Raw genomic sequence first — 11,145 nt, forward strand, 5'->3', positions numbered from 1 at the left:
TGAGTAAAGTGTTATCTACAGTTCCCAGTAGGCCGTGCTGAGGAGGCTCATGTGTTTCAAATTTAACCCCACTTCTGTACTTAAAACTGAGCATTAAAGTCATTGGGGTTTTTGTGGGTTTTTATTTTTTTTCTTGAAAGGAGCAGCATGTAAAAAGAGGCAGAAGAAGAGTAAATCATATCTGAATGCCAAAACCAGAAATCAATGTGTATATGAATTCCGGTCCATGGTTCAAGCCAGGTCTTTTGTTAGGCTGAATGGCTTCATCATTCCCACATGAAACTGCTAAAGAGAGCGGGAGGAAGTTTATGTGTGATTAGGAAAACCTAACTTCTCCTGCATCTGTCCTAGGCACTTTGATTAAATGGAAAGAATCCATTAATACAAGCATATGATTTTGGTCTCTAAGGGAAAGTGTGATTAAAAAAACCACCTTTATTCATATAGTTTAATTTTCTCTGTTTTTCCTAGATGAGAACAAAAACTGGAAGGGGTATGAATGGCCCGAACAGTTTAGTTTAAAACAAAACAGAGTGACCACAAACATTTGCGTTCCCTTTACACTGAGCTACGCTGGGAGGTCTTGGGGCTCTGTGAAGGGTTGGTTTGTCTCCTTGCTTATTGCTTACTTTTTGGCAGGAGCAGCATGTACTGAGCTCACAGGTTTCTGCAGCTTTTGGAATAAGGGGACCGCAGAGGGAGAAGCCAGCATCTCACATAGCCTGCTCTGCAGTCTACATTGAGGAAGCCCCATACATGTGAAATTCCATACAAGGGCACAAACAAGCATGCCCCTACTGCGAGGCAGCCCTTGAAAGTAGAACAATGACATGGCAAATTGGTGGGTCTGGCTGTCTGTGGGGGAAGACAGAGGGTCTCTACAGGAAAAATCTGCTGTGGGAGAAAACTAAAAGGTCAGGACCCTTGCATGTCTTCGTGCTAGGCCAGCTAAGGAGGAACAGCTCTGCTACCACCAGCAATCAGACCGGCACCAGGACACATTTAGGTAATGTCTATTTGGATGCTGTGTTTAAACTGATTAAGTGGTACCTGAAGGCTAATGGAGATAAAACTCTCACTTTTATTTCAAAAGTTCAGCCATTTGAACTGACAGAGCTCATAAAGAGTTGTCGTTTTAAGCAGCACAGGTGTGTGCAGGTAACATTTGTTCCTGTCTGTGGTCTGCAAAGGGATGTGACCCATCCTAACAAAGCAGGGAGATTCAGTGGTAACCCTGGAGAAAGAGGAGCTTGCTCTTCTCCTGGGATGCTATGGAACATATTGGATGGGATGGTAGGGACCAGAGAACCACAGTGCAAATCTGGTGAGTTCTAACTCAGAAAAAAACACGAGGAACAAAGAGCAGTCAGGTCTCAGTAGATAGGAGACTTAGCAGGGGCTGGGCATTGCTGCTACTAGCAGCATAACTGGACTGTATCTAACCAAGCACTGGTGCCTAAGTCTTACCTGCGTGGACTGATCTGTCAAAGGAAGAATCACATGTAAATTTTTAACTCTTCTGTCCTGTCTGATCTATTTATTTGGAAGAGGTGGAAGGGGATGTGCTTAAAAAGCTAGGTTTTATTTCCTAGCTTCCTGTGTGGGTTTTTTTGTGTGTGTGTGTGTGGTTTTTTTTTTTTCTTTTTTAGTTCTAAAGCTTTTCAGTCTCTTTTGGTGAGAAACCTACAAAGGAAAGCCCAGATAGATCTAGCTCAAAATTGACCGACACAGTGTCTCATTATGAAGTATTGTGAGAGTGAGTGTGATGTGCCTCTTTGTACCCCCATTTAAAATCTCTTGTACTCCCAAGTGTGTGTTTGTGCAAAAGTAAGCCTTTTGAAGCCAGAAGCCTATAAATGAATCCTACAATTAAAATAAAAAATGTGAGTGTAAAAGTAAGACACTCTTAGTAAGGACAAAACCATGCTTCCTCTGGGGTGTTCATAACCTGAATGTTATGGAGAACAAAAAAGAAATCTACCATTAGCAATATAAACAAACTGTTTCCTATGTCAGTTGAGTACCTTATTAAGGACGATTCTTATTGACTGAACTGGGGTTATGCCTGAAATAAAATATTATTCAAGATAAGAAGGAATATCCAAACTCATGCCGTTGAATGGTTTCTAGAATGTCATTATTAACAGCCTACATGCTTACAATTACCTCATCGACACCCTTTAAATATCCCCAGTAAAATGTGATATAAGCTTTTAAGGTTCCCTAAATGAACATCTAGACGGATCTGTAGTATAAAACTAGAGAAGCCTTTGTTTTGCATTGATTTTACTGTTAGCAGACCATATTCTGAAGTGGAGTTAGTTTTTACAGAGAGAATTGCTGTGGAGTTTTGGTAAGATAACATTTAAGCAATTGGTTCGTCTAAAAATACCTTGGTACCATATAGGTGTGTAAGTTTTACTTGGAGGGAAGAGAGGCAAGGAAAGGACAATATCAGGATTTCTCTTCTCCCTTTTCTTCCTCCCTCTCTTGCCACTCCGGCTTGCCCAAGAGGAAAAAGCATCGCATTTCAGGTCCTAGGAAGTTGCACTTGCCCTGTTTGTTCTCTGATACACGCCTATAAACAGAGACATTCAGTCTGTAAACAAGTCAAGCTTACAAAGTGACTGGAAGATAAGTCCCCAATCTAACAGTGGGAGAGGAGGGAGAGAGCAGGGGGAGGGATGATAGAGAGGCTGCAATAAAAACAGGAAGGTCTCTGTTGGTCCTCTTGAAGTTAGTGGTTAAAAACATCAAAAGCTTGGTGTGTGTTTTTTTCAACCAGACTGCTGTGTCACTTTATAATTCTTCATAAAGCAATCATCCAGCCACTAACATATTGCAACTGTTAGTGTGAGCTGTGCTTTGATTAAGAGGAACTGTACCCTGCTCCAGGCATGTTAAGCTAAGGAATCTCTTGTAGGTTTACTTGGCATGCTGTGTGCCATTGAAGAAACTATAACTTTTCAGAACTGCTAATTGCAAGCTGTTCAGGATTTTTTCCTTTCATTAAAAAGACAACTTGCAAACAAATTGCACTCCTCTTCTCTCTTGCTCCAATAATCCAAATAATTTTCTCAGACTCTGAAGTCCTCAGAATTTCCTACATCAGAATTTTAAGTGGAAAACAAGATGGCAATGGAAAGGAAGGAAAAACAACTACACTGTACATATCAAAGCAAAAATGTACATATACTCAGCTCAGTTCTAAGAAATATAAATTATTCAACAGCTGCTTCAGCAGACAGATATTTTTAAAGTTTGAAGCCAGCAGAGTGCATCAGTACTCTTAGGTGGGGGAAAGTATTTTGTTCTCTGAAATAAGAGATTCAGAGAACTGCATGGAGTTCTTGTCTGCTCCTGGAAAAGTAGTCAAATAAGTTAGGTGAGAAGAGAAGCAGAGAAGGGTTAGAGCCTTTAAAGAGGGCAGAGGAACAGCATTGTTCTGGGAGAGGAATACTGAACTTTCATGTAAACAGTGTTAGAAGCTTCTCTCCAGTGTGCTGCATAGGTGGACTACCCTTGTTATTGCTCAAAAAACTGACTTACACTGAACAGCATTTGGGTTTCACTTTAGCATAAGAAGAAATGAGCAGTAACAATCCTGTAGACTGAGCGAGCAGTCAGACTAGAGCCAGCCTTTTGCCTGTAGTAGAGCAGCCTGATTTGGAGTTGGAGGCTAGATTTTTAGCAGTTTTTCTCCAAGGGAATAGTTGCCATAAGATTTCAGCCTCCTGTAGGGAGTAGTTGTGTAGGAGGCATTGCTGTAGTTTGGAGCAGGAGTGGAGGCAAATGTTATAGGCGGGGGACATGGTTGCTGCTGAGGTGCTCCGCTACTAGACATGATAGGTAAAATTTCATGTCTGGATGATGATTTAAATTTCCTCCAGCTGTGAATCAGCACTTTTGCCTCGATCCTTTACTACTGATCAAAGCCAGCAAGCACTCTCAGCAGTGGTGAAGCTGTAGCAGAGATTTTAAATGAAGGTCAGCAGTGCAGAGCTCATTCAGGGGGCGTATTTTCCATGTGAATCTATGTACAGGCAGAATTTGAACAGACTACCAGTTGCATCCACAAATTGGAACACAGCTGCATACTTCTTTCTTCTAGCATGTCTTAATGATACACATAGTTAAGTACTTAGATAACTAGAATGATTTCTGTAAGCTGTTTCTGAAGAGTCTCCTTTTTTATTTATCATGAGCACATCTTTTCATATACTTGCACTGAAGGGAAAATTTGTTCCTCCTTGTGGTTTTAGCAACTTAAAAAAAAAAATAGAAAGCAATTTAAATTGTCAGGTTGCTTCAGCTGAACCTGTATTTCTATAAAGTGCTGATGCTAACTTCTAAAATGTATATTTATTTTTTATTATCAGCTGTTCTAAAAATGTCTGCTCCATGTAATATCACTAATAGTAATCAGCTATAATAATGTGAATGCATGTTTTGTCTTTAGCTAAGAATAAATCAAAGGATGCACAAAATTATTAGGTAGACTTATGTATGAGTGGTAATATACTAAAAGAAAGAGCTGCAATAATTCTCTCTCCTACTTCTCCATTCATATCAGCTTAAGTTGAAACTTTGCTTTTAACCAACGGGATATGTGCCTAAAGTGCTACACAGGCACTTAGAGGTGAATGTGCACACACACCTCCAGACCAACATATGAAAAGAAAATTGGCAAATACATGTAGATTAAAGAGTATGCCTTTTTTTGGAAGCTTAATTGTTGGTTCTTCAAAATAGTATCTGTAATGGCTACCTGCTACAGATCATGGGTTCAATACAGCTTCCCAAGCATTCCCTTATATTTCCTTGTGACCTTTTTGCAAAAATATCAGTCTTGATTACATCTCAATTGATGTAAAAGTTCACTAGTATAATAAAGAGATCTTGCCATCACTGGCTAGTCCAGTGGCTGGAGCTCATCATGAGAGATAATGGAGACTTTGTTAGTACAAGCCTAGCTTTTGACACAGTTATGTTTTAGAAACTTAATGAAGTCACATCATTGCTCAAAAGGGCTAGTGGAAAATGAAACTGAGGTTGTCTGGCCATTTAGATGGGGTTTTGTCCCCATGGAAGTTTTCTCACAGCATAAAAAAAATGAGTGAATGATGAAACAAAGCATTTGAAAGAATCCATCAGATAAAAGCCAAACTTACTTCAGAGGTATTAGTGCATCTCTCATTTGATGTTCATTTGCATTCATATGTATTGCATGTATCTTATTGATAGAACATCTCACTTCTCTCAGTGCATTGTATACTTGGTTCATTTTGTCTCTTCTTATCTGAACGGCTCCATTTAAGTGTGCTGTGAGACAAGGCACGCTTGCCACCGAGCTTGCATGGAAATCCTGAGTTCAACTAATCTAAGGAAACACCAGCACAAGTATGCATGTATCAAAACAATCCAGTGAGTGTTTGGAAAACTCTGGCCTGTGAGTTGCTGGATAAAAGCAAGATCCCATATGTGATTATTAAGGAAAAGTATTTGGGGTGAACAAATTTTTTGGTACTCCAATAAAACTTATTTCTTGTTTAGTAACCTTCATCAGTAATTACCCTTTTCTCTTGATTACTCTCATATATTGGAAATATATATGTATGGGTTTTCTTATTACTATTTTTATGTTATTGAAATAATTAGCGTACAATAAACAAGAATATTAATTATTATTAATAATAATAATAAACAGGTGGGTTAGTATATGTTTTTCTTGTTTGTGAGCCTGAAGTTTTTGAGATAGCATAAACTGTAGGAAGGTTCAAAATAATGTCACTTCAGAAAGGTTTCTCAGCGGGCATAGAGGAGAACAGAGAGGGCTCTGTGGTTTGATTTCGGCTTACTGAAAGTCGGGGGAACTGTGGCTTTTATATGGCCAGAGCACAGCAGAACAGAGCTTTGTCTTGATAACTCAAGATGACTAGATCATGCCTGGTGGCTGGTCCTGGAAACCTGACCCTTGTCACAGACTGACTACATCAATTTGCAGTAGATTGATGATGTATAGACTGTGGGTGCCCCAGAGGAGGCCCAAGAAAGACCTTAGAAACATTGTATTGTTAATCCATACCCCTCATTAGCTTCTGCTGTGCTGGATTTCAACAAACTGGCAGGGCTAGAGGAGTTGGAGGGAGAATGTGTCAGTGTGGCATTGTTATTGTTAGTTGCCTTTCATTCAAAAGATGTTTTAAAATACCTTTAATACACACAAACCGGCAACATTCTTTATTTTCTTCTCTATCCCTATTGTCAAGTGCCTGAAATACCTAGATTTTATTTGTATATTGATTTAGCTTTCTTCCCCTTGACAGCCCGAGCTTTATCTCTTCCCGATAACAGTATCTCTCCAGCCTCTCCCAAATAAAGGCAGGCATATTATATATGCTGTAATCAATTTACATTTCGCTACCATTCATCAGCTCTCGCACTGCTGATGGAGGCTGTAGCCCTGCTTTCACTGTTTCTTTATGTACTTCAAGACATGTTGCTTAACCATTTCTTCTCAGTGCAGGGCAAGGTTTTCATTTGAAGAAGGCTGTAGTTTTAAACATGGTTTCCATCAAACAGTAACATCTTTGTCAAACTTCAACAGAATAAACCTTAACTGCCATGGAAGTTTTGACTGCCACCATAAAAATGTTTGATTAGTGTTAATAATTTATTAAATTGGTTTGTCCTGACACTGCCAACATGTTGGAAATCTCTCAACCATTAAAACATTAACAGAGGCTGTAATACAATGCTCCTTCTGTTCCACATTTTATTTCAAGACCACATTCTTACGAGCCTGGTTCTGTGGTGTTCCAATATGCTCTCATTAGGACTGCATTAAAAGATGAAATATGACAAATATTAAAAAGTGTGGGAATATGGGATAGAGCATGGTGGGTGTAGTTTTGTGGGCAACTGTGCTGTGATTAATTTTTTGCTAAGCAAACCTGTTTTTGCAATATGGGGAAATAAAATTACTAGGCAAATATTTAACTAAAACAAACTCATATGTGTTTGATTGCTTCATCCAACCTGCTAAAATATGTAAGCTTAGTTAGAGTTTCTCCTAAGATGTGAAAGCTGATATTGGGCCTGCTTATGCTGAAGAATGCCATTCAATTATATAAGAAACAAAGTCCTACTTCAGAAAAGTATTAACGCCTTGAGAATAGATTGATCAAATTTTATTTGATTGTTTACATCTGCATGGTAGGAGCTCTCTTGTGTTTTACCAGGAACACCTGTTTTGGCTCATGCAGACGCAGGAATTGCATGTAACCTATTCTATATAAAAGGCCATTTAAACAATAGCAAGAGTTCATTTTTTGGCTGGTTGGAAAATAGTTGAAATTGAGGCTCAGTTTGTCCTCTGCAATTTGCTGATAATATCAGTAAAATTAAGTAAGCAATTACTCTCCCCCCCCCAAAGTACTCACATAGGAGCTCCAACATTGTCTTATGTAGACTGAGGCTGCAGGTTGCACTAGCGAAGCACAGAGAGGTTGACAAGTGAAAGACAGACTTTCATTTTTTCCATCCCAATCATGAATATATATTGAGAACAGTTTCAGTACCTACCTTTGAAATTCAATCCAGGGCTTTTGAACTCACGGAGTGAACTATTCTGTAATTATTCATAACAGCTGGACTGGTCCTCTCTCAACTTCTCTTTTTTTGGTACCTGAAAAAATCTCATGGGAGTGTTAGTGAAAGGTGTATTTTATTCTCAGCTAGTAATACCTGTATGTCCTGAATTCCACGTGCTTTCAAATTAAGAGCAAATCCTATAGGCAAGACTTGCTTACTTTCTGTATGCTATCATTCCTAGGTACTCAGCTGCATGGAGTACAAATCTGAAATAGTGACCTTAAGTCAAAGAACTGATTTACAGTAAGATCAATAAGAGTATAATTTGGCCCTTCCTCTATTTTGTCTCCAATTATTTCTCCTTTTTGTTATGTGAAAGACAATTTAATGGAAATAATTACAAAAGATTAGTTCTCTAAACTTCAGAAAATTATTCTTAATTAACTAACAATGCTGCAAATGCTGATTTTAATTTTTTTTAGTGTGTAGTATATGTTGTAAGATGTTGGCAGGAACTATGCAGCAACAACAGGCTAATGTGTAGAAAATAATCAATTGTTTCAACATCAGAAAGTATTAATTGATCAGCTTGATTCCAAAAGATACATCAAATACGCAAGTGTTTGAGCAACAGACTGAGTGTAAACATTAAATTTGTGTCTCTGAAACTGCTGGTTACTCTTGCTTTTTAATGCTGTTGTTTGGGTTTTTTTAATTATTTCCCAATTATTTACTGTGTTAAAAATTAAAATTTTTGAACATTAAAACCTCAGAACAGTTATACATTTGTTACAACAGGAAGATAAACAGAGCAAGTAACTACTGCATTATGTGAGATATTTTAATATCAAGCTTCAAATGGTTTTGGTTTGTTTGTTTTCCTTCTGTTTGGTGATGTCAGCAACAATCAGACTATTCCTTTGTGGTTTGAGATCCTACATGCTGTTATTAAGGACATTAGATATTTTGTATCTTGAGGTGTTTATCTCAGTTCCTGACTGGAGTTGGATAAACTAAGTACTCCTACTAAGTGCCAGGAAATTTCCATCTTAAGAGCATCCTCAAATCCTCCTGACAGTGAATGATCTATGTGACTCATATGTGTAAATGATCTGAGTCTCCCCAAATGGTAAACCAGAAATTGTATATTACTCACACAAAAAGGCAAGGTGAGGAATCTCATATTCCTGGTTAATGCATTTTATTCATGGTTATATGCATTTCTATGGGTTTTTTTCCCCACAGTAAAGAGGTTGGAAAATTTTGAATTAAGTCCATAAACTAATTATTTTTGTTACAATGTTGTTTCTTTTGTAACAAAGCTCCTGACTCAGTGATTTTGTAAATGGCCTGCAGTTACATGCCCCAGAGTGTGATCTAATGAGGGTGCCTCTTAGATCATGTTGGAAAATTAAAGGGCCTTTTTTTCCTCTAGCTTTTCAAACTAATTATTCTGTGTTTTCATATGAGAACAATCTATATATATATATATATATATATAGAAGAAGAAGTCAACATATATAATATATGTTGACTTCTTCTTCAATGACACTATTTTACTTTCCATATCTTTGATGTACTGCACATACTTGCAGAAAGGCTATGTTTTGGGAACCATGGTCAATAGACCTCATCATGTTCTTAGCTCTTTAGTGGTGAAATCAAATACAGTCGTATGAATGAATAGAAGTTCAACAGAGGAAGAGAATCTGTGTTCTGTTCAAAACAAAGCCATGCTTTTCATCTTCAATTATTTGTACCCATCTTTTATATATATATCCACCATTTACAGACAGTACATTTAATGAATAAATTGACCACAAATACCACTGACCCACTTCTCCGCTTATGTGGTGTGGCTTGATGCTTGAATTGATATTGCCTGTTACCTCTGTCTCTAGTTTTTGTGTGTATTTGGTGACTTTTTTCTCTTCTTTTGCACTGGCTAATTCCATTTCAGCTCTCCAAGGTGTGAGATTTCGTAGTTTGCTCTTTTCACTGCCTTTCATTCATAGATACAAAATCATATTCTTTTAACACTTATGACCAGACACAATACTAACAAAAGGGACTATTGCCCAAATACCAGATAGGTCAAGACAGTGTGTTAGAATATAACTTCCTTATAGTTAACTATGTCCAGCATTGACCAGGAAAATTTTATAGGCTAAAATTCTTGCTCTTTGACTGTCATGTAAACTCCAAGCCTCTGCAACAGAACAAATCCTGACAGTAATCCTGTATGTAGCTCCAACACAGTTTCCTCTAGAGCAGAATTTCTTCATTCATTAGATTAATAAATATGTATTTTACGGTTATTTAAATTATTTGCATGACACTGGAGTCTAGTAGTATATTGAATGGTAAAGGAAACACGTAGACCCACACAACACCTAGAAATGCAAATAGAAGATGAAATTTGACTAACTCAAAACTAACTAAACTTTTGAATGTCAGTTTGCCTCATCATGAAAAATAAATGACACGAGGCAGAATGGTCCTCTATGGAAACTGTGATCCTGCACAAGGCAAAGTCAAGATAAAGGGCAGGACTCAAGACTGCTCATGAAGTGATAAATAAATAAATGACAGTATAGAAGAAAAGAAAAAGTCAGCCGTAATAGTCTATGAATAATAAATAATGAAAATCAATCTTGGAGAAGTACTGATTTTAAATATAGGTTTGAAAATAAGAAAAACAGACAATAGGAAAGGCAACAACATCTGAAAACAAGAAAGCCAGGCTGAAGAATTAAGATATAGGAATGAAACAACACCAAGTATAAATCTCATTGTTTGTGACTAGGAATTAAAAGAATCATGCTTAGTGTGTTGTGCTTCTTGTTTTGTTTTCTACTGTGCTAAGGTTATGTATTCCAACCTATTATAAGTCTAGATGCATATCCCTTCCTGTCTCTCCAGGTTCATCTCTCTCTAGGTGTGAATTTAACTGCATGACCAATGTAAAGTTGTCAGACAAGGTGGTGCAAATTAATAATGATGTCTGCAGAAGTCACAGTTCTCTAGCCACTCAGGAGTTTAGCATTTCTAAGAGAAAATGTTGGATGTTTTATTACTCACAAACCTCTGAGTTGAGTCAGTCTTTTTGTGTTGTATTTTGTTGCTACCTGCCCTGCGTCATTAGTTAATAAATTTACACCAAGTGCCAGGCAGGAAAAAAAAAATGTAGCTACTGAGCATTTTCTTACCTATACCGCAGCAAGTTATTCACAGAGTAGTGTCTTTCTTTTAGACTGCCATTCAACTTTTTCTTGTAAATGGAGGTGCAAAAAGCCAAGCCAAAGACTCATCATTTTATCCTGCTTCTGCCTAAAGATTTGTGTCTGACAGTTGGTGCGATGCAGTCTTGTGTTACATTAGTACCTCATATGCAGGGTTCAGGAATGAAAGCTCTTCAACAAATAGTCAATTTTTAGCTATGATTATTTAAGTTGCAGTGATATTGCATGACCTGCTAGAATTCTTCGTAGCACCAGCAAACAATTAATGTTGTTGTCCATTTGGGTTTTGTGGGAGCTTGTTGTTGTCATT

The sequence above is a fragment of the Cuculus canorus genome, chromosome 3, assembly GCF_017976375.1.
Source record: "Cuculus canorus isolate bCucCan1 chromosome 3, bCucCan1.pri, whole genome shotgun sequence".
In the NCBI taxonomy this organism is placed as follows: Eukaryota; Metazoa; Chordata; class Aves; order Cuculiformes; family Cuculidae; genus Cuculus; species Cuculus canorus.